The following is a 16,854-nucleotide window of genomic DNA, read 5'->3' on the forward strand; positions in this document are numbered from 1 at the left end:
TTTTTTTTTTTTTGAGACAGGGTCTCACTATGTGGTTGAGACTGACCTGGAACTCACTATGTAGCCCAGGCTGGTCTCAAACTCATGGCCATCCTCCTGCCTCAGCCTCCCGAGTGCTGGGATTACAGGCATGCGCCACCACGCCCGGTTTTTTTAAACATTTTTGACTTTTTAATTACACAGAAGTTGAAAGAATGGCTCAGTGCGTGTCTGCATATCTATCATTCAGTTGCCAGTGGCTAACTCGTGACATTAGCGTTTCATGTTTCTGGAAGTGAGCTTGGCAGTCCTTTTAGGCATAATCTACCCCACCTTTTTTTTTGGAAGTTTCTGATTAATGCGGACAGTAAGACCAGAGAATCGCATTTCCTGTATTTCACCTGCGGTTAATCAGATTTGGAAAAAAAAAAAAAAAAAAGATCTTAGAAACATCTTTTCATTCATTCTAGGCTATTTAATATAAAGGATTATAAGAAAATGATGTTGATTTCCTAAAAAGCAGAGATACAGACGCATCATATTTGTTATCCTCACCTGTGACTAAGTTCCCACTCGTCAGTTTTTAAACAGTTCTGCGTGGCGGCGGTGCTGGGCACGAGTGAGACATCGGGCTTGCTGTCAGCAGTGCGCTCTCTGCTTTGCCAGCCGGGCACAAGGATGGAACGGGGCCAAGGTCTCCGTGTTTCTTGGTGTTCCTATTTTATTTATCTCTGACCCTTGTCCCGCGGCCTGGTTCTTTATCTCTAAGGACACAGATAACAGGCAGCTGAGTTGCCGGAACAGCCTTTCGCGGGAAAGGACAGAGAGGTAAGAAGCGCCCTGGTGCTGTGGGCTGACATTGAGGTGAGTCTCTTCTTTGGGGTTTCTGCCTGGGGTAAAGTGGTGGAAGTGCAGCCTTTACCGTGAAATTGACGAGGGTTTACATTTTATCTGTTTCTCAGATTTCTTATCTGCGAAATGGATTGTCTTAAGAAATAATTTATTAAACAGCACATAGTGTAGCCAGGTTCTGTGGCACAGGCCTGCAATCCTTAAATATTCAGGACGCAGAGGCAGGAGAATCACAAGCCTCAGCCCTGCCTCAGAAAAGGGGTGTGGGTGCAGCTTCGTGCAGAGGCCCTGGGTTCATTCCCCAGTACCAGGAAAAAACCAGACTGAAAGAAAAAACAATGTAGTAACTGGCACACATAGCTATGTGCTCAGTGCATAGTAGCTAGGCTTATGATCAAAATAAGGAAATTGAAAGCAGGGGAAAAAAGCAGAAAAATAGGCAGAGGTAATTCACTGAACAAGTGATAGGATAATACTCAACCGTACTTGTAATTAGGAAAATGCAAGTTAAATAATGTGTATCAGTTTTTGCTCATCAGATTGGTAAAATATAAAAATATACATTGCCGGGTGCGGTGGTGCATGCCTGTAAACCCAGCACTCAGGAGGCTGAGGCAGGAGGATCGTTGTGAGTTTGAGACCAGCCTGGGCTACATAGTGAGTTCCAGGTCAGTCTCAACTATATAGTGAGATCCTGTCTCAAAAAAAACAAACAAACAAAAACAAAACAAAACAAAAAAATATATACATAACATTCATTGTTGGTTAAAGTTTAAGCAAATTTTAAATGAGCTACTCTTTACCCCAGCAATTCTAGGAATCTGTTCTATACAAATTTACATGTGAATATTCAAACATATTGCAGTACTGGTTTTCATTGAGAAAACTGGAAATAAATTAAATTTACTAATATGGATGTATTTCTATGGAATATTATGTGTAAAAAGTATTTATGGAACATGGTCTGATCCCATTTATGTTAGGAAAAAAATTGTATATTTGCTAAATATATGAAAAAAGGCATGAGAGTATACTTTTCCAGGTTTATTTTTAGGGGAAGAGGTGTTTCAGTAGCCTTCTGTCATTACCCAAAGTGCTCTATTATAAATAAAAGAGGAAAAAAAGGTCCAAGGCTTCTTTGTAAAAAGCAAAACAATTTCAGAGTCGGAGTATCTCAGCGCCCAAGATACCTGGGCTGCCACAGGACCTTCCAAGTTCTGTCATCTTCTTTGCTTTCTTTTTTTAATTAAAAAAATTTTTTTATGTCTCACTGTGTAGTTTAGGTTGGCTTTGAACTCACTACGTAACGCAAGCTGGGCTTACACTCACAGTGATCCTCCTGCCTCAGCCTCCTGAGTGCTAAGATCACAGGCATGTACCACCACATCGGGCTTTGCTTTCTTTTAGAGCAGAATGCCAGATTTGAAGACAAGCATATCCTTGATAACTCTTCAGGTTTTAGATTACAGCTGTCCACAAACTTCTCTGTGGGTTGCACACTGAACTGCCGCCACTGCGGACAGTATCTGGGTGAGGAAACAGGTAACATCTCTAATTGGAATAGATGCTGAAAGAAGGGCAATCCTGTGTTCCCGCTCATGAGCAACTTCAACTCTGAAAAGTGCTTGTCCTCACATTGCTAAGCATCTTTTGTTTTTGTTTTGGTTTTTTGAGACAGGGTCTCGCTATGTAGTTGAGACTGACCTGGAACTCACTATGTAGCCCAGGCTGGTCTCGAACTCACAGTGATCCTCCTGCCTCAGCCTCTGATTGCTGGGATTACAGGTGTGCGCCACCGCGCTCGTCTTAAATATCTTATTTTTTTTAATTGTGAAAAAATATACAAAAGAGAGTTTGATATAATGCACACATACAGTTTGAAGCATAATTATAAAAAAGAAACCTTATGTAACACCTGCATGAGAAACAGAATACTGCAAGTGCTCCAAAGACCTTGTGTCGGGTGGTGTGCGGTAGTGTAGTCTGGGCACTGCACAAAGGTGCCATGTCAGTCACGGGGGACGGTGTGGCTCCTGAAGAGTGGGGCCTTTCCTTGGGTTCAAAGGCACCAGCTGCTGAGGCTGCAGGTCCACTAGCCTGTGCCGTGCAGTGGAGATGTCAGCTTCCAACAACTTCTTTCCCAGAGCGTGTTTCTGGCCACAGAACCCATTATAGGGTAGTGGACCCTGTGTCTGAGGAGACCGGATCACACCTATGTGTTCCATACCTTCCCCTAGAAGTAGTAATTATATTCAATTTTGGGTTGATTATTCTTATTTTTCTTCATTGTTGTACCACATATTATGCATCCTGAAATTATCTACTTTCCCCTACCCCATTGGCACTTATTAATTCTTTACTAGTGCTATAACAGACTACCATAAACTTGGTATCCTGAAACAACACGAATTAGTACGTGGGCGCAGAGTAGACGGGGAATCTTTGTGCCTTCTACTCAATTTTGCTGTGAACCTAAAATTACTCTTGTATCTATTTTATTTGTCTATTTTTCTAGGGTCTATTTTAAAAAGAAGGCATTTGGGTGGGCATGGTGGCATGTGTCTGTAATCCCAGCATTCAGGAGGCTGAGGCAGGAGGATTGCTGAATTTGAAGTTAGCCTGGACTACATAGCAAGATCCTGTCTAAACAAACAAACAAACAAAAAGGTATTAGGTGTTAGCATTAGAGGAATCTGGGAACTCTGTGCTATCTTTGCAACTTTTCTTTAACCTAAAATTATTCTAAAAATAACGAAACAGAACACAAATTTATTATCTTATAGTTCTTCAGGTCAGAATTTTGACCTGAGTGTCAGTGGGCTGAAGTCAGGCCTAACCAGGTATGGTGGTGCATGACTATAATTCCAACACTTGGAAGGCTGAGGCAAGAGGATCATCTCAAATTTGAGGCCAGCCTGGGATTCATAGCAAGACCCAGTCTCCACACACACACACACACACACACACACACACACACACACACACACACACCAGGCTTCTAGGGGAAAATCCAGGGGCATCTAGGTAAGACACAGTTCCCTCGTCTCTCCCAGCTCCCAGCTTCTCCGGGCTGTGCACAGTCCTGGAGCAGGGCTTCCTTCCATTTTTAATGCCAGCAATAGCAGGCCGACTGTCACATTCAGCCACCCTCATACTGTACCTTTCTCTTCCAGTCATAAAGACCCTTGTGATTACACTGGGTTCACCTAGATAATACAGACTAATCTTTCCATCTTTGGTCAGGTGTAACTTTAGCTCCTCTTTCTCATGTAACCCAGCACATGTGCAGGTTCAGGGAGTGGACTATGGACACCTTTGGGACATCATTATTTTACCTATGAGAGCCCTTTCTGTGTACGCCTTTGTCACATTTTTGACCTGCCTGACAGCTAAAAACGTATTGTCCCTTTGGTTTCTTTCCTACAAATAGCTCACTTCATATTTGCCAAGTTTGAGTTGTTTTTTGAGCAAATGAAAAGGAGATATGCCCTTATTTTGATATGCTGCCAGTGCTTAATAATGACATGACACTATTAAACATACTACATTATCTGGACATTAAATTCTTGGCATTAATCAAAACCTCTAAGCTTCAGGAACAAGATACTAACACTTAAGTTGCTTACAACTTTAAAAAAATGCAAAATGAACATATATACAAAGAAACTCAGAAAATACAAATATACAATATAAAAAAATCTTAAATATCTGTGTAACTATTACTCAATTAGAGCTAAAAAATATTGGCAATACCTCTCTTCCAAAGTTCCACTTATGGTATAACGTATCTCCTCTCTCCGTTTAGGGATATACTACTATCAATACTCAGTTGCTTCTTTTCTTTACAGTTTTATGACCTGTGTATAGACCTCTATTTTGTCTGACTGTGAACTTTATATATGCAAATACTTGCATACTGAAGACCCATACTATACGTTACTTTTATACTTTACCTTCTATACTGTAAGATTTAACTATGTAATTATCTGTAGGTCTAACTCTAATTCATTCTTTTGTTTTAAAATTGTTTTGAGACAGCCTTTCACTATGAAGTTCAGGCTGGCCTTGAACTCAATATGTAGTCCTCGATGGCCTCCAACTCAGTGATCCTCCTGTCTCAGCCTCCTGAGTGCTGGGATTACAGGCGTGCACCAACGTGCTTCTAGAGACAAGGTCAAGGTCTCACTATATGGTTCAAACTGGCCTTGAACTCATTAGGTAGCCTAGGCTAGCCTTGAATTTGTGGTGATCCTTCTGCCTGAACCTTCCAGGGCTAGGATTACAGGCATGCGCCACCGCACCCAGCGTTTTCCATACATTTATTGGATATTCTCCTATGTGCAGTCCCTCTAAAAAGTTTGCTCTTGCCATTCCATCCTGGATTGTCTTTTCAAACTTTAAATTGATTTTTAGGAGTTCTTTATATAATAAGAATAATTAGCCAAATTTGGTTGATTTTTTTTTTTTTTGGAGACAGGGTCTTGCTTTGTAGTGCAGGCTGCTCTTGAACTCATTATGTAGCCCAGGCTGGCCTGGAACTCATGGTAGTCCCTCTAGATTACAGGCATGTGCCACCACGCCAGGCTAGTTGAATGCTTCATAACTAACTTTTCCAGTCCTTTGGTTTAAAATTTCAGTCTTATTATGGTATCAAATTTATTTATTTATTTTGACAGAATAGAACATACATTTATTTCAGATGTAACAGCAATGTTAGAATTGAAGTTTAATTTTTTGTTTGTTTGTTTTGTTTTGTTTTTTTGAGACAGGGTCTCACTATGTAGAGACTGACCTGGAACTCACTATGTAGCCTAGGCTGGTCTTGAACTCACAGCGATCCTCCTGCCTCAGCCTCCCGGGTGCTGGGATTACATTGAAGTTTAATTTTTAACTTCCCAAGTAAATTTAGCCATTTAAGTATTTTTAAAACTATTCCTTCCAAAAGTGAGGGAGGGGCCGGGGATTTGGCTCAGTGGTTCCCCTGTCTGCCTAGCAACTGCAAAGGCCCAAATTTGATCCCCAGTACCAAAAACAACAACAACAACAACAAAAAACCCAAAAACAAAACAAAAAGAAAAACTGAGGGAGCTTTTCTTTTTCCACTATCACAAACCACGGTTTCCCAGTAGTTCTGTTTTATTTTGTTTTGTTTTTCTGAAACAGGGTCTTACCCTGTAGTCTTGGCTGGCCTCTGATTTGAAGGGACCCTCCTGCCTTAGCCTCCTGAACACTGGGATTACAGACACGCACCAACACACCCAGCACAGTAGATCTCTCTCTCTCTTTTTCTTTTTATTGAGTTTATTGGTACATTTTAGGTATACAGTATAGTTACATTCATTATTGGGATCTTGTACCTTTACATGACAGGTATTAGTTCTCTTTTTGGAGGACTTTTCAGTTGATGAGTAAACCGCTTGGAGAAATTTCAGAACTCTTTTCCCTAAATGAAAGGTAATCTGGACAAATTATATATTGCATAGATTATTCTCTAAATATTCTTTACTTTAGACTGAAGTACAAATTATCATATGGTGTAATTTCAATATGATATCAAATTTAAAGTAGCTGAATTTATCAATATGGTGAAATGGCTATGTTTTAAGAATCATGAGTAACTGTAATCCCAGGCCCTCAGGAAACCTGACCACAGGTTTAAGGCCAGTTTGAGCAATTTAGTGAGACTCTGTCTCAAAAAAAAAAAAAAAATGGGTAGTGTAGCTAGTTCGGTGGTAGAAGATTTGCCTTTCCTAGCAAGTACAAGGCCCTGGATTCAATTCCCAGTAATGAACAAAAATCAAAAGCAAAAACAGAATCCCATGAAGAATTTCTTTTATCCTATATTTTTTTCCTTTTAAATCTTGTTTTTTATTGTTAAATATTCATATAAAAATTCCCCAATAATTTAATACAAAGGAAACACCTATGTAACCATTGCTCAAATCAAGAACTAGAGCATTGTTAGCACCTAGACACTTGGCCTTGTACCCAGAGGAGTCATTGTGATTTCTCTGTTAGTCATTCCTGGCTCGTATCAAAGAATAGTTTGCTGGGTGCTGTGGCGCACACCTGTAACCCCAGCGCTCAGGAAGTGGAAGCGGGAGGACTGCTGAGAGTTAGGCCAGCCTGGGCTACACAGTGAGGCCTTGTCTCAAAAAACTAATTCTAGTATATGTGCTGCCGAAGTGAGCACTCAAAAACAAAAACTGAAAAAAAGAAAGTTTTCCTCTAAATATTTACCACTAAATGCGACAAATTTTTGGAAACATTTAGTTTTATTAAATAATAAATTAGAGCCAGGGGTGGTGGCACACGCCTGTAACCCCAGCACACAGGAGGCTGAGGCAGGAGGATCGCTGTGAGTTCGAGACCAGCCTGAGCTACACAGTGAGTTCCAGGTCAGTCTCAACTACACAGTGAGACCCTGTCTCAAAAAGCCAAAAAACAAAACAAAACAAAACAAAACAAAATTTGAATTTAACTGGTTTTCAAATCTTAATATGCTTACCTGAAAATGTTTTTATTTTATTTTATTTTTTGGTTTTTTTTGAGACAGGGTCTCACTGTGTAGTTGGAACTGACCTGGAACTCACTATGTAGCCCAGGCTGGTCTCAAACTCACAGTGATCCTCCTGCCTCAGCCTCCCGAGTGCTGGGATTACAGGCGTGCGCCACCATGCCCAGCAAAAATGTTTTTATTTGTCTTTAAAATGTAGTTTCAGCCAGGTGTGGTGCTACACACTTGTAATCCCAGCACTCAGGAGGCTGAGGCAAAAGGATCCTTGAGAATTCAAGGCCAGGCTGGGCTACATAGTGATTTTAAGGCCAGGCTAGACTGCTTAGTGAGACCCTGTCTCAAAAAACCCCAAGGCTCGATCTCTGGTACAAAAAAACAAAAACAAAAACAAAAATACTTCAAGGGCAGGGATTTACCTCAGTGGTTCTGCTGCCTGCTTTACAAGCACAAGGTCCTGAGTTCGATCCTTGGGATCAAAATAAATAAATAATAAATAAAAATTTTAAAAGCCCAAAATAAAAAAATAAAATTAAAAGGTAGTTTCATTGAGTATAGAATTCAAGGTTGATGGTAATTTTTAAAACATTTTCAAGATACATTCCAATCTCTTTTTGCTTCCTTGTTACTGCTAACCCATTTCCTAATTTCTTCTAAGGTTAATGTGTCTTTTCTGTTTCTGTTTTTCCCTTTTTGAGAGAATATCTTCCATATAGTCCCAGCTGGCCTTGAACTCACTAGTAGCCCAGGCTGGTTTCAATCAAGATCTTCCTTCCTCAGTTTCCCTACGTGTGTCACCACACCCAGATTGTTGCTGTCTAGTTTTAGGGTCTCCTCTTTCTGTGGAGTCTGGAGTTCACAATTTATAGATCTCCTTTTATATTTTTCAGCATGGCAACTTTTATCTTCAAAACTTAGGATATTTATCACTAATTCTCAAAAACATGAGCCATTATTTCCTTAAATATTGCCTTTATTCTTTTTGTTTGTTTGTTTTTTGAGACAGGGTCTCACTATAAAGTTGAGACTGACCTGGAACTCACTATGTAACCCAGGCTGGTCTTGAAAGCACAGCGTCCTCCTGCCTCAGCCTCCCAAGTGCTGGGATGACAGGTGTGCACCACCATACGCAGCTTGCCTTTATTCTATTATCTCCTTATTGACTTCTAATTACACATTAGTCACAGTCATTATAAGTATTAATCTGAAGCTATTTCTTTGTGTTTTCTGTGACTTTTATCACTAAAGTTTGTCTCAGGTCTTACATCTTGACACCTTACCTGTAGGACTTTCAGAGACAGCTTGCTTTTGTTTGTACCAGGCTCCTGGGGGCACTCAATTTTTTCCTCAGGGTTTTTTGGGTCACACAGGTAGTGTGAGATTTTATCCCCTTGTAATATGATTATAAACTTGTTTATGAATTTTCAAAGGATAACTTTCTTGTTCCTTTTTTCAACTCCATGTTTAACGTGGACACAATCAGATGTCTTTACCTTTTCTTTCTGAAGGTAAGGTTTTAATTTTTCTCTTACTGAGGATATAGCCCTTTTTGGGGGGGTCGTATTACTGGGCAGTTTGAAATATGGCAGGAATCCACACACTAGGGATGCCTTAGATTACCAAGATGAGGCCGTGGAAAGCTTTCCAGATAAAGTGACACTTAGGCCGAATGGTGAGTAGGACTCTGCCACGTCATAGGCATAGTTACACTGTGTGCACCATGAGGCAGGATCTGGCCATGAGGGCTGGAATTCAAGTGCATTATGTTCACTGCTGTGTCTCCAGCACTTAGCACAGTACCTGGAGCATAGCAGGTACTCAATAAGCATTCTCAGCAGTGTATGAAAGGTGGGTGTGTTGGCACACGCCAGTAATCTTAGCATTTTGGAGGCTGAGGCAGGAGGATTACCTGAGGCTGACCTGAGCTACACAGTGAGTTTAAGGCTAGCTTGAACTACAGAGCCAGATCCTGTAAATAAAACAAAACAAAACAAAATTAAAAACCCCACAAAAAACCACAAAAGTATATAAATAAGAAGTATCCATCTGTTTCCAGGTGAAAGATGTATATAAAGCAAGTAAGAATGAACAAATAGGCTATCTTGTGGGTTTTCTCACATAGCCAGCCCTGCTTCCTCCAGGGTGTACTTTTAACTTGCTTTTTTCTCTTTTATTCCACTTGCTCTGCAGAGCCAGTTTGTCTCTTACTCTTCACTTTTACTTTTTCAAATAAACTTTACCACTGCTTTTTGTAAAAGAAAAAACCCCAAAGAAACAAACAGCAAAACCTTATTTAAAAAAACAACACATTTGGTTAAACTATGGGCCATTTCTTTTTTCCTTTTCCTTTCTCCAATAACTGTTTTTCTATTACTTGTTTTCACAATAAGACTTATTTAGGATATAGACAGTTCCACACTATACAGTAACCAGCATAAGAAGACTTGGGCAATAATTATGTAGCCCTTCTCTCTTGAATACACAGGTTGATTGCTCTGTCACTATGAAAGTCTAAAATAGGGTCTAAGCCTTTATGCATCACAGTTTTACTTCTGATGAACTTGGGCACCAGGAAAACATGAAATGCTTTTGTTTGTGTGCGTGTGCTTGAGACAAGGTCTTGCTATGGATTCCAGGCTGGCTGTGAACTCACTGCAATCGTCCTGCCTCCACCTTCTGAGTGCTAGGATTACAATGTACACCACCACATCCAGTTAAAACATTAAATGCTTTTGCAAATTGTGACACTCTTGTCTTTAGCAGAAGAGAGCAGTCAGGTCTGTTTGGCTAAAACATGGTTCTATGTAGTTACACGGCAGTCTGCAAACTGTTCGACACAGAAAGTGTGGTTCCAGTGAAAGCTGCCTAGAAAGGAGCCTGGGTAGTCAAATAGTGGAAGACTCAAAGGCTGAAGCCTCTAAGGAAGAGGTAGGGAAGGCACAATGGTAAGCCCACCCTGTCTGGATTTCCCACTAAGTTCATGGTTATGTTAGGGTCACAATCTCACTGAATGTCTGGTATCCCCCCCATGGATATGTGGAGAGGGAAGAGGAGAAAAGGATACTTTTTCTTTGTTCTTCCTTCCCTTTTTCCTTCCTTTCTTTCTTTTTCTCCCTCTCTTTCTTTTTTCAGTTTTTTGAGACAGGGTCTCACTAATTCAGGCTGGCCTTGGATTCACTATGAACCCAGGCTGGCCTTGAACTCACAGTGATCCTCCTGCCTCAGCCTCCTGAATGCTGGGATTACAGGTGTGTGCCACTACATCTGGCCTCTGTGCTATTTATTTCTACCAATAAAATTTCTGATTATGGAAAAAGTACCTATCTGATTATAGGAAGTCAAACAAATTAAATAATGATCACTTTGGCTTACATTATTGTCATATATTGAATCGCAAGTTATTGTCAAAAATGTGATCTTGGAAAAGATGACAGTTAGTGTCAACTGTTTCAGTTCCCCAAACTGGATGTGACTAGTACCGGGGCTTCCAGAGTGCACACAGACAGGTGAAGTCCACACTATGTTGGCTTTGGTCTTATTCCAAAAGCATTCTATTCCAGAGATATGTAAAATGAAGATTTTTCAGGATACAGATCTGGATTATATCTCCTCACATAGTGCATGGCCCATAATAGTTTTTCAAAAAATGTGTTGAATAAGTAAGTGACACAAAGGTTACTCTGAGTCGCTAAGAGCAGAACAGTCTTTGCCATTATTTTGGATGCTGGCGTGGGATCTGTGCACTCTGGAACAGTTTCTTCCCTTTGCAGCTCGTAATATTTTTCTGTTTATGAAGAACATGCATTCTTGCACATTGGCACAATGGTCCTAGGCAAAGTGGCACAGACAGATTTCCAGGGCATTCCTCAGAAGAGCCAACAATGCCACTAATGGTAAGTTGCTTCTCTTTTATCAGAAGATTTTAATTTTGATGGGCTTTTAGTCTTTTATTCACAGTTCATAGGGGTACTTAAAAAAAGAGAAAGTTGCTTAGCTATGTGCGATTGAATTTGATAGCATTCTATGGCTCCATGAGAACCAAAGAGTTGTCAAAACCTCCTTCCTCTATGCAGCAACCTTTCACCTCAATAGTATATTTTTCCATCCTTATCTACAGCTATGTCTTATTCTACAAGCAGGCAGTGTAAACATACTTCTAACTAGGGATTTATTGTAACTTTCCATTATGTATTTATTGTAGCTTTCCAGGTCAGAAGATCTCAAAAAAACAAAAACAAAAACAAACAAACAGAACAAAAGGAAACTGCTGGTGTGGTGGTGCACACCTGTAATTCCAGCATTTGGGAGACTGAGGCAGGAGGGTCACCATGAGTTCAAGGCCAGCCTGGGCTACCACAGTGAGTCCAAACCCAGCCTGCACTAAAAAGTGACATCTTGATTCAACAAAACAAGCAAACAGACAGAGATATCAAAAAGAGCACAGGGTCTGGGGATGCTTAGTGGTAGGTGCTTGCCACATACAGCCTGGTTTTGATCCCTAGCAACAAACAAAAAAACAAACAAATGCACAAGTATTTGGCAACTTCTGCCAAGAAAGGTTTCTAGACATGGCCTCATCCCTAGCAATAAAAAGCCTAGATATAGAAGCACAAAATATTTCCAGAGACTTCTTTAGGCCTCTAAAAGCAGTAGAGAAAAGGGGAGTGAAAAATTCTATTTTTGGGGAAGTGAAAAATTTTATTTGAGCGGGGAGATTGGGACAGGGTCTCTATGTGGTTCAGGCTGACCTTGACCTTCCTATGTAGTTTAGACTGGCCTCAAACTTGCAGATTCTCCTGCCTCAGCTTCCCAAGAATACAGGCGTGGCTACCACAGGTGACTCAAGAACTGCTAGCGTAACTAAAACATCAAAATATTATTAACAACAACCCTTCCCACACCCTTAAAAACACTCATTAAAGTGAGTTCTGAAATGGAATCTCTCTAGAAATTCCAGAGGATTTATCTGAAAAGAGTGAGATAACTAACTACAATCAGTTACAAAAGGTTAGGTTGGAATTACCCTGGAGGGTTTTTCCTGGGATTGCTGCCAGGGTGCTGTGATTCCTCCCACAGACGCCCGCCTCTCTTACCACAAACTGAGGGAGAGGCACCTTCCACGGACCTACTCACAGGATTTAAGGAGCATCTCGCAGTTAGAGGGGCAGGGTGGGCCTGTGCCTGACTCCACAAGGGCTGGCAGCTGTTTGGCAGCAGAGCAAAGGCGTACTTAAGCCGTCCCGGGATCGGCCTGTACTCCCACATTCATTTAGGCAAAAAGTTCATGTGTGCTTCCTGTGGAGCAGGTGTGAGCCTAACATAGCACCATGATAAAAAAATTCTTCTTGCAGACAGTTCACTTTCTGACTGTATTGGAAAAGTCATATTAAATTGGGCAAAACACTTTACTGCCACCTGCTGGAAAACGGTCAAAATGAAGACATATATAAATCTACAGGGAGGGTGTGAACGGCCCCACTTAGGGCAATGGAGAGCATAGCTTTGTACAGCTGTAAGGGAGTAGCAACGACCCGAGTGGGAGTTATCCTTGATCCTCCCGACAGCGCTGCAACAGAGGAACAGGCTCCCACACACAAGTAGGTGGAGGTAAAAGGGTGTAAAAACTGCCAGAGGAGAGTAAAACCTACACAGAACAAGGGAATTATGGTTGAGAAGCCGCCAGGGGGCTGGTCTCTAAAGTAATCATAAAAGTATCTGTGAGACAAAGTCTTAATCTACTAATCTGAGGAAGCCCACTCCCCGCTCTTCCTGTTGTTTGGTACCGGACATCAAACTCCGGACCTTGCATTGCCCAGGCAGGAATGTTGCTGCAGGGCTACATCCCTAGCCCCTCCTTTGTTTTTTTGAGACAGCATCTCAGTATATAGTCCAGGTTGGCCTCAAACTCACTATGTACACTGGCTTGGTCTCAAATTCACAGTCCTGCTGTGGCCTCCCAAGTGTGAGCATCACAGGTCAGCTCCCAGAATTAAACCATCATGTGGAAGTAAAGGTTAAGAGCGTTCCTGCTCTGTCCTTTCCTTTCCTTTCCCTTTCCCTTTCCCTTTCCCTTTGGCTCTTGGTTAGTAAATGGGGAGAGAAGAAAGACCACAGATGTTAGAGAAGACCATGCTCTCCTCTCTGGAGCAAGTAGTGAGCCAGCTGTCCCCAGATGGAGAACAGGGAAAAGTTTCATGCTGTCACTCAATGACCACAGGACCTTCTGCTCCAAAGGGGACCAAAGTACTCATGGAACCTGTCTGAATTTTAGTTTCTTTTTTGAGGCAGCATTGTGCTAGGTAGTTCTGCCTGGTCTTCATTTACTATGGAGCCTAGGCTGGCCTTGAATTTGTGAGATCCTCCTGCCTCAGCATCCCTAGTGGTGGATTAAAGGTGTGCACCACCACACCCAACCCTGTTTGAGTTTTGTTTTGTTTTTAGTACCAGGGATCTAATTTGGGCCCTTGCCCTTGTGAGGCAGGCAGTGGAAGCACTTAGCCAAATTCCCAGCCCTGAGTTTTTCATTAGGTGCATTAAAGTTGCACATCCACCTTACATATCTAAAGCTATCGCAAACAACAAAGGGTTTTGGAAAACTCCCTGAGGCTGGGTGTGGTGGTACATTCCTGAGATCCTAGTACCCAGGAGCCTGAGGTAGGAGGATTGCCCAGAGTTTCAGGCCAGGCTGGGCTACAATAGAGAGTTCAAGATTAGTACAGGCCAGGATGTAACTCAGTGGCACTGGGCCTGCCTGATAAGCTCAAGGTCCTGAGTTCAATGCCTGGTACAAAACAACAACATCACCAACAAAAAAACCCAACAAAAAATAGTATGAAGTACATATACAGAAAGATCCCATCCCCCCCAAAAAAAAGTATGAAAAAAAGAAAAAAATAAAATATCTTCAAGTAACATGTCAAGTTGTGACAGGGGGAAAATGGTGACTGAATCATTATTTTTGAAATGGTCTCACTATGTAGTTCAGGCTGGCCTTGGATATGTGATGATCCTCCTGCTTCAGCCCCCCAAATGCTGGGGTTATGGACCTGGGCTGCTACAACCTAGCTCAGTTTACTTTTTGAGAACCCGTATTTTTGAACTAGGGCACATAAATGCAAGGGAATACCCACCCCTGGGTTTTGATCTTGGGTTTCATACAAAACACCTATTATCATCAGTTAAATCAACAAGCATCTGTGTTATGTGAGTGGGGAACCATCAGGAAGGTTTCCTATAGGATTTACTCAGTCATGGTTTTTAAGCTTTTCTTTTTCTTTTTTTTTTTTTCCTTTGGAGACAGGATTTTGCTATATAGTTCAGGTTGGCCTTAAATTTTCAGGGGTCTTCCTGCTTCAGCCTCTGGAATGCTGGGATCACAGGTGTGCATCACCACACCCAGCTAGGATTAAATTTTTCAAGCAATTGTCCCTGGTTTCTAAGCACAGAATCACAGTAAAACTTCTGTTTTGGATGTTTAGCTTGCCTGGGTGGTGCACGCTTGTAATCCCAGGATGGTAGCAGAATTCAAGGTCAGCCTGGGCTACATAATGAGTTCAAGGCCAACCTGGACTACATAGTGAGAGGCTGCCTGAAAAAAAAAATTATGCCATGAATTTAATTGACGAAGACTAAGGTTCAGCTACTATAGCTTGTCCCATTCATTAGACACACCCCTGGCACCGCTAATCAGTACTGGGAAATGACCCCAAAGTGTTAATATCCTCAAGCCCTTTTCATATTTTAAGATAGGATCTCCCTAGTTGCCTAGGCTGGTGATTAACTGGTGATTTTCCTGCTTCAGCCTCAGGAGTGGCTTACAGATTAAAGGTGTGCACCCCCACCCCAACTCAGATAATTGCTTCTTACTGGATGTTCTGATTTATGTGGGAGAGCCCTAGAGTATGAGAAAGCTACTTGTTGAGTTTGGAATCACTATAGGCCTTTGTATGTTCATATCTGAGATAAAGAATTTGTTTGCTATGATACAAACTCCATGGACGCAGGGATTTTTTTTTTGCAAATCCTATTTTATATCCTAAGAGGCCAGAACACAGTAAGCACTCAGTGTCTACTGAATGGGTGAATACAAACTGAGGGGTGTGTGTCTGTGTGTGTGTGTGTGTGTGTGTGTGTGTGTGTGTGTGTGTTGCTGAGGATCAAACCCAGCAAGTGCTCTATTACTGAGCTGCAAGTAGTATTTGGTACTTTTTTTTTTGTACTGGGGATTGAGCTCCAGTCCTTGTGCTTGCAAGGCAGACAGTGGAACCACTGATTTAAATCCCCAGCCCCAATATTTGGTACAATTTGGTCCTGGTCATTAGAATCAGTCACCTCTCTCCTGAACAGAGTGGGAACCCCACAACAGGTTCTTATTCACTGTATTCATTTATTTTTTTTGGTGGGGGTACTGGGGATCAAACTCAGGTCCTTACACTTGCGAGGCAGGCAGTGGAACCACTGAGCTAAATCCCTGGCCCAACAGGTTCTTATTCAGATTCTGCTCGTTCTATACTCATCGAGGACCCCACCCTTCAGTTGTGACAGCATCAATTGGGCATGAGACATTTAAGTTACGGTTTATTTTAGTTTCTCTGATGAAATTCGGGAGCCACCCTGGTCTCTGTGACATATTTACAGATCGTGTCACTGGGTGACTTTATTTTTATAAATCTTGTCCCAACCTCGATCAGGATTTTGTTTTACATTTTCCAGGTTACTGATTTCCAGCTCAGGCAGGTAGGGGACAACCAGATTGTTGTGGTTCATATTTTTACTGACACCCAGAGTTCTTTGTACAGGTGTGGATCTCTGCGTCCTCAAGGACTCCAAAGGGTGAACACTGCGTTTTTTCTCAATGAAAGATCTCAAAGCCCTTAACAACCAAAGCAGAGAGTGACTGGCTGACTACTATTCCTACCCTTGTGAGCGTCAGGGGCTGCATGGGTGGCCTGGGTGGCTATGCAAGCAAGGACAGACTCCTAGGTTCGGAGAACTCCTCATTCTTTTTGCCTCCTTTCACCTCTGCCCACGAAGCTCATTTAATAGAGGAAGCTCCTTGTGAGCACGGAACCTGTTGACTTCCACATTTCTGGGCCCTTTGGGCAGAGCTAAGCGATCACTGTTAAGTTTGGGTCGCGTCTTTCGGTGCAGAAGAAGAGGTGGGGGTGTGGGAAGGGCATAAGTGCATCCTTGCAGCCCTCGATCTAACCTACAAGTGGGAAGATGAGTCATTACTTAGGCCGGCCGGCCGGGCGGCTTCCTGATAAGCTTTTTGTAACCCTCATCCAGATCACGGCACCTGCGCTTTTCTGGCCCTCTCCTCGGAGATCAGGAGCGGCCTCAGTCCTCCTGATTTCCCCTTTATCATTTCTCTGTCCCCTGCTTCGTTTCTCCTTCTTCACAACCTTCTCAAGCCGAACAGCCCCACATCCCTCCCCGCAGCCAGCTCAGAGGCCCTCGCACCCAACTCGAGGCGCCGCAGGCCGCTGCGGGCTGGGGGCGCTGTGGGC

The 16,854-nt window shown here is 42.1% G+C and overlaps 1 protein-coding gene across 8 annotated transcripts in view; it reads left to right on the top strand.

Moving 5' to 3' along the window:
• Positions 1–694: 694 nt before the first annotated feature.
• The window catches only part of Fam13b (family with sequence similarity 13 member B), a 97,635-nt gene continuing 81,475 nt past the window's right edge, over positions 695–16,854 (top strand). For 3 of the 8 annotated variants that reach the window (XM_033767341.1, XM_033767335.1, XM_033767344.1), the window contains exon 1: positions 11,107–11,238. The gene's annotated coding sequence lies outside the window, so the exon portion shown is untranslated. Of the gene's footprint in view, positions 844–11,106; positions 11,239–16,854 lie in introns of those variants that run through there. The other 5 variants (XM_033767343.1, XM_033767345.1, XM_010613750.3 and 2 more) reach the window with 4 other exon arrangements.

The sequence above is a fragment of the Fukomys damarensis genome, unplaced genomic scaffold (assembly GCF_012274545.1).
Source record: "Fukomys damarensis isolate Sample0158 unplaced genomic scaffold, DMR_v1.0_HiC HiC_scaffold_3, whole genome shotgun sequence".
Taxonomy (NCBI): domain Eukaryota; kingdom Metazoa; phylum Chordata; class Mammalia; order Rodentia; family Bathyergidae; genus Fukomys; species Fukomys damarensis.